The sequence below is a fragment of the Mytilus californianus genome, unplaced genomic scaffold, assembly GCF_021869535.1.
Source record: "Mytilus californianus isolate M0D057914Y unplaced genomic scaffold, xbMytCali1.0.p SCAF_7, whole genome shotgun sequence".
NCBI classification, from domain to species: Eukaryota; Metazoa; Mollusca; class Bivalvia; order Mytilida; family Mytilidae; genus Mytilus; species Mytilus californianus.
In genome coordinates, this window is record NW_026262723.1 from 12,883,746 (window position 1) to 12,896,445 (window position 12,700).

The window sequence follows — 12,700 nt, forward strand, 5'->3', positions numbered from 1 at the left end:
ATGGAAAGCATCAACAAATATTAAATTTGTAATAAGGTCATACAGGAAACATATAACTGAATGTTAGCAGTTTATTTTTTTAAATCAAGGAGACATTTATGTAAGTTTAAGTAATCAGAAAAAAAACAAAATCATCAAAATGTCAATAATGTTATCTATTTGAAGGGAAAGATTAAATATTCAATCAAAATCTATAAAATTTATCACTTATATTAGTCACTGATATAAGTATTAACTGTTCTTAATCAATTGATCTTACATCAGTCTCTTGTTTATGCTGTATTTTTTTTTTTAAATGTCAACTGATATTGATCTACAATCTAACTTTTAACTATATCAATTACATACCTACCTTTGTAAATTTGTCCAAAAAGAATACAAATTAAGGATGGTCGCTACTCTTGTTTTTGACTTTTTTTTCAGATATTCGGGATTGTCTAGTTTTATCCATGTAGTGCCAATAAAAGTTTTGTCCGCTAACCCTTACTTTTCTTTTCATAATTTTTATAATAAATAGTTTAAAACTCCATTTTTTAAAAATCTTATGAAATCCTTGTTATTTTTTCATTGTTTTTGAAAGAAAAAAGGTGCCAATGTTAAATGTATGAAAAATCTAGAGAGAATCACTTCCCGCCAAATTTTCAATTGATATTATTTTGAAACAGAGGAGCTAACAACCTTAAGCTAACATTAGTTGACCATTAAACACTATACCTTAAATCTTACTTAGTATTGTTGTTTTAAAATTATGTAAGTTTAAACAAAAACATTTTATTTAAAAAAAAAGAATAGCCATTGAAGTGTCCCAACAAAAAAATGATCAGGTTTAATTATTGTAAATTGGAGGTAAAGTCAGCTGAACATAACTCAGAGAAAAACTATTACATAAAAACAATATTTGAAAAATACTGCTTGTTTGAATTTGTGATGCTGATTTGGTTGAATTGGTGATATGACACTTGAAGTTTGCAGCTTCACTAAAGCAGTTTTGATTTTAATATCTGGTAACGGTTTGAAAATATATTTGAACTGACCGGTTGCAAGAAAATGAGAAAACTCCTGTCAAGGTTTGGTGTCATTAAACTGTTAATTTATAAAATACTTAAGAAATTTCTTTTTAGGCAGATCTTAAGATTCATGTGTTAAATGCCCAGTGGGTGATTTTTAATTTAATTTTGTGTCTCGTGTATATATTTGTGTAAGTACACTTGACACCAGTTCTGGTGTTTTTGTTGTTTGAAAAGAATGTATATTTAGCTCACATGGCCTAAAAAGCCATGTGAGCTTTTGCTATCACTTGGCGTCTGTCGTTATCGTCCATTGTACCTTGTCATAAACTGTTTAAAAATCTTCTTCTCTGAAACTTCTAGGTCAAATGAAATCAAACTTTACCTGAATGTTTCTTATGGTATCTTCTTTAAAATAAATATCCCAGAATTTGATTCATTAACAAACATGTCTGCTGTTGCTTAAAATAAAACATGCAGGTAAAATGCAGTGTTTGGCTTATATTTCAAAAACTAAAGCAGATAGAGCAAATCTAACTGTGGTAAAAATGATCAGCAGGTCATGCTCTAACTACAGAATTTAGAAAAATCGGGACAACCCATTTTTGAGTTATTGCTCAAAGAATCTTTTGATAGTAAAAATGTTTTACAAAATATTATGATCTAGGTGAAAGGTCAAGTTCATATAATCAGTCTGAATCAGTTGACAGACTGACATTTGTGCTAAATATTTTCCAAGTGTAATATTTTGAACCATTGGTTCAACTTATACCAGACCATGTTTGATTATGTCCCATGTAAAGGTTTCAGGAAGATATCTTCGAACAATATGTCCAATCTCCACAAAACATAGCTTGAAAGTAAAGCATGGAAAAAAATGCTGTTGATGTTTTGGTAACTAGGTTTAAGGTCACAGTACCTATGAAAAGACTTACATTTTGGGAAAGGTTTTGTTGCCAGAATATATTTTATGAGCCGTCAATCAGACTTTTACCAAACTTTATTAGTTAATATGCCTATGGTTGAAAAAAACCCCTATCGATTTTGAGGTCAAAAATCAGGGTCACAATAGCAATTGATATAAAAAAATATACTGAAATTTAGTCAAATGTTTGTTTTCCACATGTCAAACTTCAAAAATTCCTACACATTTGAACTAGGGATATAAATCAATGATGCTCCTGGAATTTTTGTTTTCAAATAATTTTATGCATTCCCTATAGCAAAACATGAATTTTGCTATATTTACAAAAGATACCAGGCTTGTAATTTGTAACACCAGAGCTACAGTTGGAAGTTGCCAGACACGTGTTTCATCGACATCAGACCCCGTCAGTGGCTCTCAATCACATCAATTGGAAGGCCAAAACAAATACGAAGTTTCATGGTTAAGTGACTGCTTGAAATAAACAAAACTTTTCTAGTGAAATACTCACTTTGATATTGCAACGTCCACATGTCCGTCAGGGAGGGTTCATCTCCCCCGCCCTCATTTCATGGATCAGTGATCAAGGTTAAAGTTGCGTGGTCAAGTCCGTATTTTAGATACTATACATATTAGGTCAACTATATTTGGTGTATGGAATGATTGTAAGGTGTACATGTCCAACTAGCAGGTTTCATCTTACTATACCCTAATTTTCATGGTTCATTGGACAAATGTTTAGTTTTTGTGGTTTAGACTATTTCTCGGATACTATAAACAATAGATCAATTACCATGATGTATGGAGTGATTGTAAGGTGTACATGTCTATCTGGCAGGTTTCATATGACTTTGACCTTATTTTCATGGTTCATTGGTCAATGATAAGTTTTTGCAGTTTTAGCAGTTTGTCAGATATTATAAGCAATAGGTCAACTATATTTGGTATATGGAATGATTGTAAGGTGTACATGTCTGTCTGGCAGGTTTCATATGACCTTGACCTAATTTTCATTGTTCATTGGTCAATATTAAGATTTTGTAGTTTGATCTGTTTTATCAGGTACTACAAGTGGTAGGACCACTATATCTGGTGTACTGAATGATTGTAAGGTGTACATGTCTGTCTGGCATGGTTCATCTGACCGTTACATCATTTTCATACAACCTTGATCTTGTTAAGTATATGTGATACTTGTAGTAAAACCTTCATATTACAAACTTTCAACATAAATTCAATCATATGAATCCAGCCGAGACAATTCAGCGTGTGCACTCTTGTGATGAGTGACGTTGCTGATAAAAAAAAATAAAAGAAAATGTCTTTCAAAGCGTCTAACGGTAGCACAAGCAGGTGGAATGTGTTAAGTGCCAGTCTGCCTAAGGATCAGGCAGTGACCAAAACATGATAGTCTCAGATTTTGATGAAAACTTGCACAAATCATCTGAATAACAAGTTATAAAGAAAAAAATACTTTTCGGACCAATTACATATGGTTGCTATGGAAACAGAGCCATTTCATTTTTCCAAAGAACGAATAATTGAAATTTGCATAAAACTGACAGTTTTTCACTATTTCAGTCTCATAAAAACTGCTCTTCATATAAAATGTAGTATTTCTCTATTGTACTGCAACTTTTTCAACTATCAAATATTCTTGAAGAACAGCTGTTTTGATGAAATTCTATTTCATTCATGAAATTTTGGGGTACAGATGGTCTCCATGGACAATAATGTCCAAAAAAGCCAAAAAAGGCCAGAAACCAAGTTCAAATATTTTCTATTACCAGAACAGCATATACATGGTGTTACTTAATATGGAACAAGTAGTGGTCATACTTTCATTATTTCATAAAAGCTCGGTGGGTTTTTTCCAAATATTGAGTAACCATAGCAACAAAGTTAACCCTATAGCAACAAAGCTAAAAAAACAAATTGTAACAAATGTATTCAATATTAAAGACTAAATACATATAAATGGACTAAATATGATTTATTTAAGCATGTTAAGCTAGTCTCATTCCAGTGTTGTCAATTTTTCTAGTTTTTTTCCGGAAAATATTACATAGCAACCGAAAATTGTCATTAGCAACCAAAATGAACAAACTTAAATTTTTTTGTTTTTTTTATACAAAAATATTCTCCAGTGCAAAAAGCGACAATAAAGTGGTCAGATATCCATCATTTCGATATAAAATCAGTAAATTCAACAATATCTACATTTCATTAGCAACAACTTAAACCCCCTAGTAACAAAATAGATTCTTTCAAAAGTTTCACATTTTTGGTGTGAGTTTACTTCTTATACTAGATTCATATTGGTTTGAGACATATCATTATAGTTACTGACACTATCATGCTTTAAAATTTGTATTACAACCTGGTGGGTTTTTTTAAACAAGGGATATGCATAACAACGAATAAATTCTCCTTAGCAACAGTGAAGTATGCATATTCCACATTCTTTCTATCAAATTATAGGCTATTATTTAAATTATACATTTTTTTATGTTAAATGCTTCAATATTGAATTGCTATTAATAATTGAAAACTAACCGGAACTACAAAACTTCAACGTTGACCTTTGAATCATGAAAATGAGGTAAAGGTCAGATAACACCAAATTCATAGACATATACACCTTGCAATCGTTCTATACACCAACCTATTGCTTACAGCACTCGAACAACAGACCAAAACACAATTTTTTTTTTCACTAATGAACCCTGAAAATGAGGTCAATGTCATATGAAGCCTGCCAGACTGACATGTACTTATAATTATTCCATAAACCAAATAAAGTTATTTATTGCATAAAGTACTTGTTAGAAGAACCAAAAACACAAAAACTTATCATTGATCACTAATGAACCATGAAAATAGGGACAAGGTCAGATGGAACCTGCCAGATCTAGACAGACATCTATCCCTTACAATCATTCCATACACCACACATACCGGTAGTTGACGAACTGCTTATATAAGAGAAATGAACATATTCATGCATGTAACTTTCACCTTGATCACTGATCCATGAAATGAGGTTGAGGTCAGGTGAACCCTGTCTGACTGCAATGGAGACGTAGCAAGTAACCAATATACCAAATATAGTTATCCTAATATTATTCATAATAAGTGAGAAATTCGCATGACCAAATAACTAAAAAAAAAAATTTGAGCAGTCACTGAACCATGAAAATGAGGACCAGGATTTTGACATATGACAGATGGAAACTTTGTAACATAAGGTATCTGCTAACAAGCTCTTCTTATTTATATTACGAATCCAGGACTTCTACAGTTCTACCCTCTAAAATATAATAGTTGACCCTACCACCGTCGGATAGTAATGCCTTTGTCTTGCATACTGTGACACTGCAAGACGAAATGTAAGTCATAAAAACATGTAACATTTTTCAAAAAGAAAACAGTAAAATGCACCAATTATTGCATTCATTTATTATAATATTTTTAAAAGTATCTGACCAAATTAGAGATTTATTTATGCTAATAAAGGAAAAGCTCTTCCAAATTCTGATTTCAGAATGCAAGTTCTTATCATTGAGATACTCAACCAATCTCAACATTCAAATGCTTTCAAAAACTTCTGTCACATACATGTAATTCCTGAATTTACAATTTTCAGATTATTCAGAGTCTTCTTATATTTATCATGTCTTATTATTTTACATGTATCTGTCATTCAGGTTTTGTATATCTGTTCTTGAGGTTCAAACATGGCTATAAAATTTCCCAACAAATAGAGACTAAGTTGTCATCCTTCACTTCAGAAATATTGGTCAGTTTGAAGGCACGCTATTTACTTATGTCCATTTGCTACAAACATTTTGATCTTCCTACTCAAGTGCGCAATATTGGCATCACAATATGTTGAGCCTCATTGAACTGTAGTTGAATCTTTTAATCATCAATCCTGCAATCATATGAAATTTCAGTAAAAATCAAAATAAATATAATAGCAATTCATTTACAGTTCATGTTGTTAATTTCAAGTTCAATATATCACTTTGGTTGAATGAAATGTAAATGATTGAAGTTTAAAAAAGGAACACTAAGGAAACGACCATTAATTTTAGTACATGTATGTGAACAAGCGGACCAATATATAAATTTATGTGCAAGTCCCAGGTGGAACATTGTTTGTTTTTTTTTTTTGCTTACCAGTGATTTTGCAATCACTTGTCATTTTTCCCTTTAGAAATGTCAAAAGTATTTCTCTAAAATATAGTAAAAGTTTAAAAAATAAACTTGACACAGTCTATATGTTAATTTGGTAGAAAATATTAAATGATGAAATCAAATAGTTATACTCTGAAATGTTTAAATATGCCAAATATTCAAAGTGAATGAACCCTTACTAAAAATGTCAGTAGAAGTATAAGAAATGCCATCAATGCTAAATACAACTGTATACCAAATAAGAGGGTGGTAATGGGGGTACCAGTCTATCATTAAGATTAAGGGTAAGAATTCTTGCCAAAGGGCGCTAACGGTAATTTTTGGTCTATGACGATAAAATGTACACTTTCTTTTTAACTGTAAAGAAATCGACTGATTTTGACGAATCATGTTAACTTTTTCTCCAAAATTAACAGTGAGGATAAATTTTTGAGGTCTCTGACGAATCACAATAACTTTAGGATATTTTGACAAATCACGGTAAAATTTTAACCAATTTGACGCTTACGGTAGCCTTAAATGACCGTTTGACGCCTGACAATACAGGGCATTCCTACCCTCAAATAAAACTAACTTATCATAAGTGGTTCTTTGTTAACTGATTTACATGAAATCACACACTTTAAAATGAAAACTAGTTGCTAAAATGATAAAATCAATAGACCATGACCAAGGGTCGAAGTAAGGGCCAAGGGGGCAGGGCCAAATAATCTCCATAGATATAAGATGCATCAAATTGAATGCTTATACAACTTTATATATCAAATATTATTTATTTACCATTAGTAGTTCCACTTAAACTGACCTAATTAAAAAATTTTAAACACCAATATGTTTTTGAGTAGGGAAAGGAAATGCATGATTTTTTTACAAGTAAAAAGACTCTTGATGTTGTTGACAATACATGTGTAGGTGATCTCTGCATAATTCTTGTTTAGCATTGTCAATATTTTACCCAAGTAGCACCACCAGAAAATGTACATGTAGGTCATATTGACCTAGTTCTTGTTGTGACATATATACATGTATATCTATATAATAAGATGAATTAACCACTTGCTCAAAACAGAACCAGCAAAAATCATTTTGTTAATCAGCATTTGCATACTGACGGGAAAATCTATGATAATGAACTGTCCCGTTGTGGATGGGTATGACAAAAACATCTTGTAGCTGAAGTAATTCTCATTTATTTCTTAAATCACAAAATCGTTTAAAAAAAATATTTCACCGAAAAAAATGGGCCCACTAGCATGACTAGTGGAGATGGGTTGAAGTAAACATTCTATCACTCAAATTTACTGGTATACATAAAAAATATCTAAATTCAAATAATTTGTACCTGTGCAATTCAATAGTCTTCTGTAAACAGTTCTTTCAAATATCAAAGGTATGTGTCTTAACAAATCACCTTTGCAATTCAGCAAATCCCTGAAGATAAAGTTCAAATTTGTCAATAAGTCTGATAAAAATATATATACATGTACATGAATATGAATGAAGGAATGAATTTATTTATACAATACAAATTTCTTTGTAGCTCTTACTTCAGACCAATCTAATAAGTTGCAAATAACATTAACTAAGAAAATTATTTCCATAAGTACAAGTTATGCAGAATATGTTTTAACCCCTGAAAGCTAGCTATATATAGAGTTTCAAGGGTTCTGGATTAAAACATTTTAGTAGATCAAAAATTATAAGTAAGGTAATGGGCCTAAGGCAGACCAAAAATATGTATGTGTTTAAAGTACTAAAAATACTGACCCTATATTTTATGATTAAACATGCCTAAAGTACACTGGAAAGTTTTTCTTAGTCATTTTTTAATAGCCTGATAAAAACAACATATTCCTTACATTAAGCCGATAAGGTACAGTTATATCATCAAAATAGTTCCGTAAATTGTTGAAGGCCTATTTGAGAAAAAAATAGTTGTTCCTTTGATAACCTTACCTATACATAAACATTTCTGTAAGTTTTTAACGAGCCCTATTTATATTGCGTCAAATTATTTCCCCTTTTTAAACCAGTCAAAAACTTAAAAAAAAAAAATCATTTTCGTACCTATCTAACCTAATAATTTTCAGTTGTAAGTCTATTTTTTTTAGGTCTAATTGCATCATTATCAGGGTTGGCAAAAACCCGGGTTTTATGAGTATTGCCAAGCCCAGTGGGAAATACTGGGAAAACCCGGGTTTAACCGGGTAATACTGGGTAATATGAAATACTGGCCTGAATTTCAAAGAGGATTCAGTGATTATTCACAAATGCAATACATTAAAGTTGAAGAATTCAATTTGTTTTTTTTAAATAAATATAACTAATATTAAGAATTAACAATTCTATCTAAGGAAAATTACTTTTAAACATGTTTTGTTCATTACTAAATATGCTTACTAAGTTTTAGCAATTGTTTATGTACATCACTAATCAATAAGTAATTATTCAGATTATAATACAGATTTGCTTATTTAACAATAATCAGCCTTTTGATTTCTATAAGTGTTCATGGCCTGTCCCCTTCAGGTGTTTATTAAGCAATATGATTGTATAACAATTAAAATTTACAATTCACTTAAACACTGCAAGAAAATGCATTTTTTCAACTTGGATTTAATATTGAAACAAAGCTTGGAAATTAACAAGGTATCCTGAAATGTCCAAAACTTGTATTCTGCCTACATAGAATTAGTGGAGAAAAGGAAGAAATTGAATTTTCAATCATCAGGAATGACTCGCAATGGTTATCTGTATAAAATGTATATATTTAGCTTTAAACCATTGTCGTGACGTCAGCCTATTCATTTACCGTGGATTCTTTTTCTAGAATCAACGCTTCCTAAACCTGTCGCTGAAATGGACTCACCAAATTATATTCAATTGTTTCCTTTGTGTGCCTAATTTCATTAAGTTTGAATTGGCTAATTTACTGATTTCTGTTCACTAATGGAATTAATTTAAAAACTTACTTGTAATTTTTGTAATTTCTAGATGCCTTCGCTGGGAATGGAACCCGTCCTTGAAATCTGTTATGTGAGACTGACATCAACATATCGACGAAACCTCTCGGCTACCAATGGGTTACAATTTAAATGTCTATTATATGTATATAAATGAACATATGAAACACATCGGTACAACGGACACACAGGACTTGTACCTTTATATATACATAATAGGCAATCGTATAGTATAAGTTGGTAGCCGCGAGGTTAGCATGGTTAAGATCAATGACTTGTCGATTAAGGTTCGAATCCCTGTATTCTCTTTGTTGTCCCTATTCTTAAGTTTTCTTGTTTTTTTTTTCCTTCTTTTTTTTTTGTATGTTATTGTGGATATTTTTGTAATAATAGCAAGTTTTACCGTTTATTTTTGGATTATTATTTGCTATTTCACATATTAGAAACGAAAATAATTACATTCTATTTGTCCATTTTTGTTTTATGAATATAGTATGATTTCATCTGTTTTACTACATAATTTTACAAATTTTTATTCGCAAATTCCTATGCGATAAAATCGTGATGTGCCTAGAATTATGCTTCTTGCTAGAAATTTCGGTAACATACTTATTATATATACTTTATATATGCTCTTTGGTCGGGTTGTTGTCTCTTTGACACATTCCCCATTTCCATTCTCAATTTTATTAGAAATAAGTTCGAATATGTCTTGTTTTGTAAAAACAGATAATATTCAGATGCCTGATAATATAAAGATCTTTAAAGGCAGACGTGTTGTGTTATATTTGTATTTTTTAACCAATTAATTGTGATCTTAGATTTATCAATGCATCATTGGACACGATAGCATGGTTATTTAAACTCACTTACAATACCTTCTAATTAAGAAAAGGCTTTAATTTTGAAAAGACATTAACACAATAGTTTAAGTTATAGATACAATGGATAAGCGTTGATTCATGAAAAACAAACCATTCGCCCTCCGGGCTCATGGTTTCTTTTTCAAGAATCAACGCTTATCCATTGTATCTATATAACATAATACTATTAAACTACAACAAGTCTTTACTATTTTGTGTATAAGCTTGAAAAATCATATTACCCAGTATTGTCCAGAATTACCCGTTTCTAGGAGTATTGCCCAGCCCGGGAAAACCCGGGTTTTCCCGCCCGGGTAATACTTTGCCAACCCTGGTCATTATGTACATGTATGAAACTTAAACATTAATTTTGTTATAGAAATACATGTGCACCTTTCTTTGGAAGGGCAATAGTACATTTTGCAGGGCCAGGGGTCTCCTTCAGTTTAGAACAAACTCATATTTTTGGCATTATCACCATTTTTTTTTATACATTCTTTATAAAATGTGAGAAAAAAAAAGTTTACTTCTTTTCAATCTTTAATTATCTAACAGAAAAAAATCTGCCAAAAACAAAAAATATGAGTCTGATAATGAGCCCCCCTTTTATATTCATGTTGAACCTAAACCATTTTCAATATTTTACAGTAAAATATATAATGGGGGAGGAGAATGGTGTATGACCAAAATTATCTTTTGAATATATAATAATATGTAAATAGTGTACCTTGTGTTTAGAACCTAGAAAAAGGCCCTGCTCATCTGGATTGGCACTGCTCTGCCTGGCTTTGATCTTTCCTTTGTGAGACGGTTGTGCAAAACCAACATTCCTTCTCTTAATCTCATGCATATTCCTAGGGTTTGTTGGTGTTTTGGACAAACAAAGTATGAATGTTCATGTAAGTGGGAAAAGATCCCAATATAATTTGTAAAAAGTCAATTTTCCCTCCGACTTGATTTTTGTCTAATTTTGAATATTTTAATCCTAGGGAAGTGGTTCAACAATTCTATTACATTGTCCAATAACCGTGTTGTCTTTTCATCCTTAGAATACTGTGAATTCCCTCATTCATCGTCAGATAAGATTGAAAAACTACAGTTCAACATCATGCATGCATGACATCAGTATTGTTTACATCAAAAGAGTTCTGTTAGGGGAAGTAACTCTGTAAATTGTGTTCTTTCATGAACAAAGCAACAGAATCTTTGGAATGGAATTTTGACCAGTAGACAAAAAAACCCACCAGACGAAGGCTTAAACCTGAAATTTCTATTTGCTTGGTATTTATATTTGCAATCATTGTGATTGTACGGGTCTGGTAATAAAAAATATTTTGAATTGAAATTGCCTGAATTTACATAGGTTAATAGTAAAACATATAGAACTTCGAAGTGCTAATACATAATACTGCAATTGATTTTCTAAAATTTGATTATACAGTTCTATTTGGATTAACTAAAGGTAACATATTTTGCATATGAGATGAATATTTGAAATATGTCATGTTTTGATTTTTTTAGAATTTGCCTGATTCTTAGACAGACTGGCACTTAAGACTTGATTATGAGAAAGGAGTCAACATAACCAACCAAGATAAATCTTCTAAAACAGTTGACTACTGTAAATTCAGATATTATTGCGTGCATTTATTATTGCGATTTTGCCAATTTAGACCAAAGTGCGATTATTATTTGGGTACCTGTAAAGTGCGAAACGAAATAGAAACGGAACGGAACAAAACAAAACGAATCGAAACGAAACGAAATAGCGCAAAACGAAACGAAATAAATATTTTTTTTAGAATTTCAACTTAAATGTCCCCGCTTAATGTCTTTATATGTACCAATTTGTCTTTATATGTACCAATTTATACAGAAAGACAGTGTGAACTGATATATATGGGTCCGAAAAGTGGGATTATCGGGATATGATCGAGTGGTTTGAATGTTTTTCTGTGGACTGTTTTTGTGTGAGCAGGTTTACACTCGGCTTATATTTACATGTAAAGAACATTACACATAGTAATATTGGTTTATTTGTTGTCGTGAACATGAAATATTGGCTCTCTGGTTGATTTTAAGCCGCGAGTCACCCATATCGAACGAAAGCTTTAATAATAGATCATTGTTTACGCTTTATTTCGCTGTCAGGTCTAGGTATGGAAGTGTAAACCTAGGTTGGTTACAAGTGTTGGCTGTCTTCTCAGGTGAATTGGAGGTTGGGGGATAACTACAGTTTGTTTATGTGAGGAAAATTCTGGGCATTTTTGTGAGTTTCAAGAAATTTCGGGTTGGCATTGGTCTTTCGGATCTGCAATGGTCTTGAAAGCAGATTTCGGGTAGCCTTTTTGTCAGAATGTCAGATTTCGGGTACGTGTTTTGTAATTCTATGCAAATTCCCTTTTGTCACATTTTTGTCCAAGTAAAATTGTATTGGATTTATGTCAACTTAAATTTGGATAATTTAGGGTATGATCTGTTTATTTTCTTGATACTTAAGGGTCTCTTGAATATGCAAATGCTGGATAATTTCTGATCTTTTTAGTGAACTCAATCGGAGAATTTCGGGTCGGGTTTTACAATTTCAATCAATTAAGGATTTTACTGTATGCCATGGATGCTATCCTCAGTGAGATCAACTTCTCCGCTATGCACGTGAAAATAAGCAGAAATTGCTAAAATTCCGAAAAAAATAAAGCCCATTGAAGTGGAATTCATCTTGGGTTTAATCTCCTTTCCTCC

The 12,700-nt window shown here is 31.5% G+C and overlaps 1 long non-coding RNA gene across 1 annotated transcript; it reads right to left on the reverse strand.

Moving 5' to 3' along the window:
- Positions 1-5,604: 5,604 nt before the first annotated feature.
- LOC127709097 (uncharacterized) lies at positions 5,605-10,898 on the reverse strand. The gene is made up of 3 exons (XR_007985495.1): positions 10,686-10,898; positions 7,475-7,563; positions 5,605-5,866 (listed from the first exon to the last, which is right to left on the reverse strand). It is a non-coding gene; the product is annotated as an uncharacterized LOC127709097 (long non-coding RNA).
- Positions 10,899-12,700: the final 1,802 nt, after the last annotated feature.